Source organism: Equus przewalskii, chromosome 1, assembly GCF_037783145.1.
Source record: "Equus przewalskii isolate Varuska chromosome 1, EquPr2, whole genome shotgun sequence".
NCBI classification, from domain to species: domain Eukaryota; kingdom Metazoa; phylum Chordata; class Mammalia; order Perissodactyla; family Equidae; genus Equus; species Equus przewalskii.
In genome coordinates this window covers 2,879,336-2,890,815 of record NC_091831.1, presented here as the reverse complement: position 1 = coordinate 2,890,815, position 11,480 = coordinate 2,879,336, and the positions used below count along the sequence as shown (strand labels likewise).

At 49.0% G+C, this 11,480-nt stretch overlaps 1 long non-coding RNA gene across 1 annotated transcript; it reads right to left on the bottom strand.

Moving 5' to 3' along the window:
- Positions 1-2,300: 2,300 nt before the first annotated feature.
- Positions 2,301-10,585, bottom strand: LOC139074004 (uncharacterized). Its single transcript, XR_011523280.1, has 4 exons — positions 10,469-10,585; positions 8,577-8,742; positions 6,602-6,702; positions 2,301-5,951 (listed from the first exon to the last, which is right to left on the bottom strand). It is a non-coding gene; the product is annotated as an uncharacterized lncRNA (long non-coding RNA).
- Positions 10,586-11,480: the final 895 nt, after the last annotated feature.

Genomic DNA, 11,480 nt, shown 5'->3' with positions numbered 1-11,480 from the left:
GGAAGGAAGGAAGAAAGAAATCTACTCTCTCTTGGGCAGTTTATGGGTTTGCCTTCATTTGTCATATGACAGTATCTTCTATTTTTTTTCTGAGTTCGATAATTCTTATTTGACTTCTGCCCTTTTTGGTTTATTTTTTAAATTTTAATTTCTGAATTTCTGGTATCCTCAAATGCTTGTATGAGGGTATTTAATTTACTCTGGAGTGGTGCATCAGTTTTACTCTGCATTTGTTTTTTTGGCGGATGGTTTGTCAGCTTAAATACTTTGGTTAAAATTTTCTGTTTATTCTTGCATTCGCTTTATACAGATGAAGACTGCTTACGTCTATTCACACTGTGATGGTTTGGAAGATAAGTTTTATATTTTAAGAGCAACTTGGCCATTGCAGCAAAATGTAGCTCCTATAACAAAGTTTTAGTGGGTGATGGATGGAAGGTCTGTGTGGCCTTTGATGTTTGGGATCTATTTTATCCTGCAGGACTCTAAATTTCCCCTCTCTCTTTCTCCTGTTTCCTTCCACTACCCAATTTCCAATGGGAGCCTTTCCCTCAATTTTACCCTCTTCTCCCCCAGAAGCTACAGCTTTCTGAGTCCCACTTAGTTTAAGAACCTTCTCTGGAGTCAGTGTGTTCTTTTTAGACTGTTTGCATTTAGGATGATTTTTAGACTGTTTACATTTAGGATTGATTTTCTATTTTCAGTGAAGTTTTTAGGTATATTTTAGTCCTTTGTTTTCGTCTTTCCTTTTCAGTGCATTTTCCCGCTAATCTCACTAGATTTCCACAAAGACTCGCAGTGGAAGCTCAAGAGACGTCTCCACTATGATCGGGTGGTTTATTTTCTTCCACTAGGTGCCTTGAAGTCTGTGGTGTTGTTTGCCTTTTTGTTTTGTGGAAGAGGTTTTATTTCTTCTTATTTTTCTGCACACTATTCATTTTTGAGGCTGTGTGGAGCCACTCAGGTCGAGGAGTCCATTATTACCTCAGCCTCCTTGGAAATGCTAGGACGACATCTATAAGGTACCGAAAGGAAAATGTTTCCGACCCAGACTCTTATGCCCGCTTACAGTATTGTTCAAAAGTGCAGATGCGGAAGCTGGAAGCAACACAGACATGCATGGGGAGGTGAACAATGAACACACTCTGTCATGTTTGCATGACAGATTACTGCATCACGATTCGACCACGATCGACCCCAACCACAGTGTGCTGAGTGCCAGCAGCTGGACACAAAAGAGTGCATGCTGTGTGACCCCATTGATGTGAAATTCTAGAACAGATAGAACCAACTGATGGAAGGCAGACGAGGGATTGCCTGGGGCTGAGTGTATGGTGGCCCTGGAAACGGAAAGCAAAGGGGCATGAGAGACTTTTTGGGGTGGTGGAAATGCTACATGTCTTGATTGTGGGGGTAGTTACAGGGATGTGTACCTCTGTGAAAACTTGTTCAACTGTTCACTTAATACAGGTGCATTTTATCACATGCAAATTATTCCTCAAAGCTGATTTTTTTTAAAAGGTAAAGTAGAAGTGTTTTCAGAAAAACGGGAGCCAGGATAACTTATTTCCATGAGAAGTGCATCACGAGGTCCACTACAAGTAAAGGGACTTCTTGGGATTTAGGGAAATTGTCCCAGGCAGGAGCCTGGATGTGCAGGAAGGAACAAAGAGCTTTACTCTAGGGCCTTGGGCACCATCCGGCACTATGGCCGACCCAGCAAGGCTTCCGTTGGAGTGAATTGAGGCTGGAGGTCATATTGCACCTCCAGCAAGCTTATCCATTTTTAACTCATTATAGAATATTTTAGCTGTCAGTTAAAGAAAATAATAATAAATGAAGGAAGTATTCCTGAACACATAAACAGTAAGGAAGAGTGTGGGTGTCTAGCGTTAGATCACCAGCAGCCCACGTCTTAAGCAGGAGAGGGCTCTAGGAATATTGCCGCTATACATCCTCTGAAACGTCTGCCTGACAATTGAATTTTGAAAAACAAGAGTTGAACAAAAACAGAGCTCTGAGGATGGCAAAGCTGTGGCGTGAGGGCTTGCGGTGAGCACAGGTGCATTTGTATATGGCCCTGATAGCAAACACCCAGAGAATTACTGTCCTAGAACAGAATGCTTTATAAACCTTGACAATAACGATCAAATTGTAATACCAGCTCCAACGAAAATGGAAGGAGGTGAGAAACGAGTGGGACAATCCCATGCGTTTGAAATCTCTTCTTCCAGAAAAATGAGTCAATCATCACTGAGTAAAATGGAAACTTATCTAAACAGAGGGTGGAACTCTCAATATTTTTCACAAAGTTTTTATTTTTTAAATCTCAGAGGGATCTTGTGTGCAATAAAATATAAAGAAAAGAGATACTTATTTAAAAATCAAGAATTTCCTCAGTTTTACTTTTTTTTTGTTTAATTCTAGTAAAATGAAACTTAATACACTTATTAAATGGTAATGTGTATTATGATTCCATTAGAGTAAAACGTTATTCCCCTGTACTCATTGTTTCTATTCTAGCTGTACAGGTAGAAAAATCTGCATCAATGTTAATATAATATTAATAATGGTTATTATTAGGAGGTAAGATTTGGGGATATTTATTACCTTTTGAAGAGTACTCTTCTGCATTTTCATAACAATAGTAGTAATAATAATAGTCATGGCAGCTAATGTTTGTGTCACGCCCTCCATGTTCTGGAAGACGTTCTTGGTACTCGGTGTTTTTAACTGCCTTAATCCTCAGAACAGCCCTGTGAAGTGGATCTTAACCTCCTGGACTAGAACACGGAGGAACAGAAAGTCTGTGTCACTTCTCCGAGGTGCCAGCACTCCCAGAGCCTGTGGGTCAGATAGCGCTCCGACCCACAGACTCCGCCCCTCTTAGCAGGTGTAATTTTATAAAGGCTGTACGCCAGGTGGTTAGGAAGCACCAGCTGCTAAGCAGAGATAGTTTAATATAGAGCCGTTAACTGGGTGACTGATAAATGGAAGCCGCTGAGGTATCACAGAGGGAGTGACTGCAGAAGCAACTGCCACAGCAGGAGAAGAGAAGAGGCGGGGATCACTGAAACTTAGAACGAGAAGGTGGGTGCCTGCAGAGCTTGGGGGCGGAGGGGAGTGGGTGCTGGCCGGCTGGTGCTAGAGTCTCTGAGCTGGAGGAGGGTCCACGGGCTGCTACCCAGAGATGTGAGGAGAGAGTGCTGTGTGAGATGGGCTGATCCTGCTGGTCTGGGAAGAGCTGCAAACTGGATTCATTTACAGGAAGGCACTTCCCCGGCCTGCAAGGTGAAAACATATTCCTAGTGTGGTGTTCTCAGGAGCTACACTAGCCTATAAAATCAGCAGCCTATAGGACAGAGCTGTCTCTGTCCTCGTCCGCCAGCCCAGCAGCCTCCCACTGGCATCTCTTCTTGGCACAGCCTAACACAGAGCCAGCTGGAGAATCAGAAATGTGGTTTGTAAAGTCTGGGCTGCAGCATCACCAGAGGATAGGAGAGTGGGTTTGCAGCTGGGGGAGAACAGCGTGATTGCCAGCACAGCGCAGCCCTGTGGCTGCCGTGCAGCCATACACAGCTCTTACACAGGCGCTTCCATACTGTGCAAACCCAGTCTATGTTTCCCCCTAACAAATTCTAACTGCCCATACAAACACAGGCATTCTCATCTTGCCCACATTGAGGAGACCCAAGCCCTGTAGGTCTTTGTGCTCATCTCTGGGAGAAGGGTACACTGTCCATCTCTGGGCTGATGTTAAACATTCCTCAGCTTCTGGTAACCTAAAGACTCAAGTGTAAAGAAAATCTCCAAGAAATGTGCATAATGTAATAAGGGGCAGTAGAAGGGAAGAGCACAGATTCCACCCACAAATATAGCCACAGGCCAGGGACCGTAGCTGACACTTCCAGCTACATCCTCAGGGACCAGAATGAAGTGTGGCAGGAAGCTCGGGGTTTGCAGAAGATAACTCAGTTATTTTTCCTGCAGGCAAAAAGGGGGGAAGAAATCTACAGGCAGAGACCACTCCCCTCCCCCACCAGATGTTTCCTATAAGGAAATTGTCCTCCCATCATGGTCTATCACCTGCTAGACAGGGTGACGAAGGCCCTGGAGGAGAAGGAAGTGGTTCTGAGGGAAGGATTGTCACCAGACATGGACCCTATCCACTTCTCTCGTCCTGCCCAAACTCTAACCTCTGTGTTTGACCTAATTCTCTCGTCTTCTTGCAAGGGGAAAGTGTTCCTTTATCTAACTCCTTGGGGCCTTGAACTTACGCAGTTTTCAGCTGTTCCAGGAAGAAGCTCTAAGCCACAACCGCCCTGGACCCTGCCAATCTGAATGGGACCAGAGCAGTCCAGACCTCGACATGAGGCTGACGTCTGCACAGGTGGGCAGCGAGCTGGGCTAAAGTAACCTGCCCTCATTTGTGTCATGGATCCCCTCTTCTGTGGGGGGCAGAGCAGCCATTTTTAGGTCATGCGGCGTATGTAGAAGTGTGATGTCAATCCATGCTTGTGCTCACCTCTCCATGCGATGATGACACTTCCCCTTTGAATGTTCATTACCCACCCAAATAGAGATAAGCCCCTCCCTGTGCTCGGGGTGCATAGCTTTGTGAAATTATTCCCGATGGTCTCCATTTTCTTTGCTGCATGCTGCAAATAAAATTTCTGCTTTGTGAGACAACTTCTTCTGGTGCAATTTGATTTAACTCCCCCAGAAGGGCCTATGTTTGGTCTGGTAACAGGACGGCAGCACTGGGGCATCTCTCATGACTCTGGGGAGACAACAGGGCAATGGGAGTGAGGCTTTACCAGTGTGGCCCCTGATGACGCAGCTGCAGAGGGACAGGGTCAAATCCACAGGGAGCTGGAGCGGCGCCTGGATAAGAGTGGATGGTGTTGGGGTCCAGGCTCTGAACCTCAGGTAGATGTTGGTACCTGCCGCTCAGAGCCCCCGATTGAAGGAGTTGGGAATCCAGGACGAGGGAGTCAACTTGGCACCCTGCAGCCTGTACCAGGGCCTCGATTCTCCCAGGACCTTCAACCTCTTAAATTTTTCTTCTTGTAATCTCCCTGATCACCCAATGGAGAGAGACAGGAAGAGAGGGAGGGAGGATGAGGACATTGCAGAATCTGGGCCTTGAATAGACTCGCTTTCAAATCCCAACACAGGAGCCCTGCCGTGTGATTTTGGGCCTGTTATTTCAACTTTCTGAGCCCCAGTTTCTCTACTACTGTCTTTGTTCAGGCTGCTATGACAAAAATACCATGACTGGGCGGCTTATAAACAATGGAAATACATTCAGCACAGTTCTGGAGACTGGAAGTCTGAGATCGGGGTGCTGGCATGGTGGGGTTCTGGGGAGATCACTCTCTCAGGGTGCCGACGACAGTCTCCTCACTGTGTCCTCACATGGTGGATATGGGGTGAGAGCTCTCTGGGGTCTCGTTTACAAGGACACTAATCCCATTCATGAAGGCTCCACTCTCATGACGCAGTGACCCCAGAGGCCCCACCTCTTAACACCATCCTCTTGGGCGTTAGGATTCAACATAGGAATTTTGGGGGATACAAACATTCAGCGCAAACATACATCTCCTGTTGTGGGGTTCTCTTGACTATTAGCAGCGCTGTGTGCACAGCCCCTGGTGCTGGGCTCAGAGCAGGTGTGTGGGCGGTGGCTGGTTACCGGTGGAGTCACGGGGTGGTTGAGTGTTGGTGGGTCAGCTGTACCTGCGTTCAGTCACCTGGAGCCTTCGCACTGTTTTCGGGGAAGGGTTCCGAGAACCTAGGAGACCCAGCGTTGTCTTGAGCTGTGGTGACACAGGCTGACAGATGCTGCACCGTGACGGGGTGAACAGAGATGTTGTCAGCTGACTCCCCCGTGGCTCAGGCTGGTGATTTGGGCTCTCAGCGATACTGTTCTCCATGTCAAACCCTGCAACCTGGACATGCACAGGAAAATGGAGTCATCTGCAGGAGAGCCTGGAGGAGGAACATGGCTAGGGAGAAGTGGGCCAAGGAGCCACCCAGACCTTTGCACCCTATGTAGACCATTCTGCCTCCTCCTACACCTTCCCCCTTCCCTCCTCCTGGGCTGCCCCTCTTTCATGGGACTTGACCCTGTTTCCAGGCTCAGGCAAGCCAACTCCCCAAATCCTGACCTCAGTTTGGTTCATGCCTCTTCAATGCTTGCTCTGCTCTCTCCCGTCTCCAACAACTGAAACCACATTGTCCCATCAAACTGTCTAAAATACCTCCTCCACGAAGTCTTCCAGGATTGACTTGCTTCCCTTGCACTGTCTCCGTCTCTTTTTTCCCCTCAGAACATGGCCATGGCCCACCACATTCATGTATAGTTGTTTCTGTGATGTTTGCAGGGTCATCTGACTTTTATTCACTTTCATCCTTTACATTTATCTGGCTGGACTGGTGACTCTCTGAGTTTTGAGGACTGTACGTGATATTTATTTTCCCCAAACACTGTGGATGCAAACAATGGGGGCGCTGTTTGGGAGACCCTGGTATTAATGTCACAAGAACTGACATTTCCTCCCTCACAGACGCAGTTGACAGGGGGCGCTGAGATACTCACCGAGGAGCGTGTGTCGGGGATGAATGACCAGCTGCCTCTGGGAGGCCTTAGCTTCTTTTGTAACACACAGATTGATGCTGCTCAACCCACTGCTGTCGCAACTGTGGAGAGAGTCCCATCAGAGGAGCAGAACAAAGACCAGCACTTCTTCCTCCCAGTGCGAACGACTGGGTTTTGAATACATCCCACAGCCTGGCAGGACGGGGTTTGTTTCACAAAGCCAGAAGAGAGAATTGTTTGATGTGCACTGGTCATCTCCAAGAATGCTTGTCACCTGCTCCTTTAGTAGCGGGGATGTCCTGGCAGTGCCACCTGCAGCACCTGCTCAGCCTGCCGTTGCCCTTGGCAGAGTTCACCAGTTAACCAGGCTTCACCAGTTTATGGGGTATTGGTGGCTCACTAAGTATGATTCCCCTTCATGCTACATGTGGGGTGTACCTCGTGAGCAAAGCAGCCAGAATGTCCCAGCAATGGAGACAGGAGCTGCATGTTCTTCCAGACTCAAGGTGGATGTGTCAGTGCTCTGGGTCTGCTGATGGGACAGCGTCTGCCTCTCTAGGATGACTGGTGAGGTGGTTTATGCTCTGCGGCAATACATCTCTAAATGCAATGCAGGGTTTCATTCTTCGGACCTAGCCACTGGTACCCAGAACTAATTATAAACTAAATCCTCGACCAGAACAGAATTTGAATTTTCCAATCACATTTCTAGTTGTCGTTATTTTCAGAGCCAAAAACCTCAGGCTTTGCGGACCTGAGAAAAAAGAAACTGAAACAAACAGTTTCTACACACAAATCCTGCTTCTAGTCCTGCAGGCTGTAACAACGGGCCCCTCAGCAGATTCTATCCAGCCGTCAGTAACGGGAGGTAGCAGTGTGCATGGCACCAATACCCTTTACCCCAATATGCAAGCAGCTGAGTCATGAGGGTCGACATTGACCTCGATATATATAACTGAGCAGGCTAGACTTGAGAGAGGGGTCACAGTCATACCTGTGCATGTGTGTGGGTGAAGGTCCCACAGAATTCAGCCTTTTAGCCATCCTGGTGCCTGGTGATATTGGCCCCAAGAAGGTCAGTCGGCTCTGCCTCCAAGAATAACACTCTGGTCCCCGGAATTATGAAGATTGACAGTGATCAGACCAAGGCAGGCCATCGGTCCCTGCCTTTTTTCGCCTTCCTCTTCTCCGAAACAGATAACCCTATCCCCAAGGCTGCCTACTGCCTCGCCTCCAGCCCTGGGTCCTGCTCCCATGGGCTGCTGGCCCTTCCTTGCAGGGCTCCTCTTGGGCTCCATGAGTTTTCAAGAGTAAGAGTGATTAGATCATTGAAATAAAGGCCCCACCTGCTGACCCGTCTGGAGGTCTTACAGAAACTGATGGCCAGACGAGGGAACCCTGAGCTTGAGGGTGTGTGTGGGCGTGGCGTCCTTAGAAAGCAGCATGTGAACAGACCAGGTGAGTGGCCGGGAAAGCCACATTACCAGCCACCTGCACGGACGGGGTGAAGAGAGTGACACGGTGGGCCTGCACTGCCCCTGGGGAGACGCCTGTGTTCCAGTCCTGGCTGTGCTGCTGGCTGTTCCCAGAGAAGTCAGCAAATTTCTCTGCACCCCCGTTTTTCCCACAGCTGAGTCGGGTTTGTCATCTGTGGCACACTGGGTAAGTTCACAGACATTCTGAGCCTCCCCTGTGAGAGGAGGCTGCCTTCTCACTGATTGGCCTGAGGTCGCTGACCAGCTCTGGCCAATGAACTGTGAGCAGGAGTGATGTGTGTCCCTGGGGTGAGAGCTTGAAGAGTCTGCAGGTTTCTTGCCATAATCTCTTTTCCCTCTGCACAGCCACTGGCGAGAGTCAGGGGCTCCGTCAGCCTGGGCCCTAGAGTGAGGACAATGAGGACATGGCACAGCCCCTGCTGACCCTCACTGAACGCGTCACACGAGTGAAACAAACTCCGCTGTTTCAAACCACTTACGCAGTGGGCTGCCTATTATGCAGCATGACCAGGGTCCTCCTGACCAGTACACCTCCTTCCTGAGTGAGAGTGTGAGTTCTGAGCTTAGGAAACTCCTGTGATGCAGGATCTGCAATCATGGCAGTTTGGATCCAAGCTGTAATTACAGAGACTTGCACTTTCTCATCTGTTAAGAAGAATAAGCGAGAGTAATTATATAATTTGCAGAGGTAATAAAATTCAGAAGAAACGAAAGTGATAGCCGTTTTTTAAAGGTTTGGGTAAAATGAAATGTGTTTATGTCTTTTTTTCGCTATGAATGGAGATTAGATAGCAAGAGGAAAAGGTTTACATGGAGGAATAAACAGATTCCCACTGGGAGACAGGAAGCGATTGTCAACACCATAACGATGCGAAGGAAAGATCAGCTTTCTAGCAAGTAGGATGGGAGAGCGTTCCCGTTTCCACAGGAACAAGGAGACTAGAGGGGCCCGGGAGGGGGGGTCATTGCTAGCAATCTTCACAATGAAATAGATAACATGAGGAGGTGACCTTTGTAACTGAGCCCAAGTGAGTGACCCGAGGATGAGAAGCCTGGGGAGCTGGGACCATTGGCAGGGGTTGGGGCGGGGCAGGTGAGAACAGAGAGTTCGAAACACAGAACAAGGGGCCCGGGGAGGGGGGCAACTGTAAATGTGAAGCTCCCCAGACGGATGCTGAGAGTCCTCCTGGGGATAGTGTTTGCTCCAGGCTGTGACGTCCTGGAAATGTGACAGGTAAGGAGGGACCCAGGCTGGGAGAAACCTCCTGGACAGGGAAGCACTGAGACCCAGGGATTCAGGCTGCAGACGCTGTCTCTGGAGCTGGGCTCCTTGGTGGCTACTCCAGGGAGAACAAGACCAGACCAGTGCCTGGGGCTGTCATGGAGGGGACACCCCGCTGGGGAAAGGCTATCAGGTGGGCTCTGCTGATGCATCTGCCCCAACATCTGGGGCAGGCAAAGTGGAAGCCACATGCGTCCCACAGGGCTGACGGGAAGGCTGGCCCGCAGAAGCGTGGGCAGTGCCCGTGCAGCGGGCAGGCCTTTCTTAGCCCCGTTTCCTCATCCACGAGAGGGCAGGCATTGCAGCGGTGCTGTAGCAACTGAACGCCGCAGTGCAGATGTCTGACAGAAACTGCTCCAAAACCATTAGGATAAGTGTTAGTAATTCTCCTGCTCTGATTCTGGCCCTTGACCCCAAAACTGAGGCAAAGAGTAATGGTGGAAGGCACACAAAACTTGTCAAAGCAGACGCTGGTGTTTATCAAGCATTTCAAGGGGAGGCTTTCTTGATCATGCATGGACTCTGTGCAAGCACATTTCTAAGGCTCAGGAACGTTCGTCTAGCACACACGTTCTGCCCTCCGTGCCCAGCACACAGCGTCCTGTCAAATCCTAAAAGCAGTGCAGCCTGGAGATCAGGAGTCCTGGGGTCAAGTTCAACTTCGGCGGCTCACCAGCTGCATGATTTGGGCACGTCATTAACATCCATCCCTCCACCTTACTGTCCTTGTCTTCAGAAGGGGCTAAGTCCCTGTGCCCACCCACGGGATTAGCTAAGAATAGAGCGAGAGAATGGACTCAGGGCAGCGACATGATAGGTTAATTTTCACTCTTTCATCCCCTTCTTTCCAAAGAAAAGCATTTTGTGCAACATGAAGAGCTGCCTGGGTTTTTTGTTGCTTTGATTTTAAAAGGGATAGTAGAGACAGTAGAGAAATAATTGGGGCCACCGCTTACGGAGCCCTTTAATCACAGAACGTTCTGCCACATGCCCACCTGGGTGAGCAGTGTGGGACAGGCTGCCAGGAGACCAAAGAAAAGACCCGGAGACAGGGAAAGAGACCATACGGGTTTACTGGGAGTTACTTACAGGGAAGGTCCAGTGGCGGCCGGCTGGACAGCGAGGTGTACCCGCTACCTCCCTGAGAGAAGCTGGCTTAAGTAGGCAGAGGAACAAAGGCTGCATGCTTGTCAAGGGGCTGTCCTTGGTACAACCAGCGTTCCCAGAACAGTAGTTCATACAGAGGGGCTCTGTGTCCCTGTAAGACACGATGTTCTTTACATGAGATATGGGAGGGTCCAGGATGGCCAGGCCCGAGATTGTTACAAATTCCAGCAGCCAGGCGGCCTGCCCAGAAGGGAGCCGGAAGGACAGGTGGTTACAATGGGTCTGGGGCCTTGTGCTGAGCAATCAAGGCCCAGGCCTTACACACAAGATCCAAACTCTTTTTCTTTTCCTCCTGAGTGGAGACCAGGGCAGCTACGGCACCCCCCACCCGTCCGTGTTCTCACCTATAAAAAATGTAGATTGTAGGAGTGCCCACTACTGGAGTGGTTAGACATTGAACTGAATAATTCATGATAAAACCTAATACGTAATGAGTGTCCAATAAATTATTATTATTGCTCCTACCATCATCCTGACCCCCAAATACTGTTTTACAGGAAGACGCGTCAACATTTCTGAAGCAGCAATATGATTGCTGTCTTCAGCCACTGGTTTTGGTAGGGGTTTTCTAAATGCTCTGCTCTCTGATTGATGGCCTTCCGGGTGCTCGCTCCAGACGGGTCTTCAAATTACTCAGCTCGGTTTCAGGAATCCAAATGTGGTAATAAGTACATGTCAATTCCACCAGCCCCGCAGGGTTTGACACTCCAGAAAGATGAGTGATCAAAAAGCTATTTTAAAATTAGCCAGCTGATGACCTTTCTGTTCTGTGGTGTGCTGGAAATGTCAGCATTAACAAAATCATGGGGAACAATTGTGAGGCTCAGCGTCGGGAATGTAAATCCAGGAGGAGCTGAAACTTGAGAGGAGCCGTGAGAATGCCTCATCCCCAACGCCTGGGTGCACAGCTGTGGTGGCAGCTTTTGATGGAAAA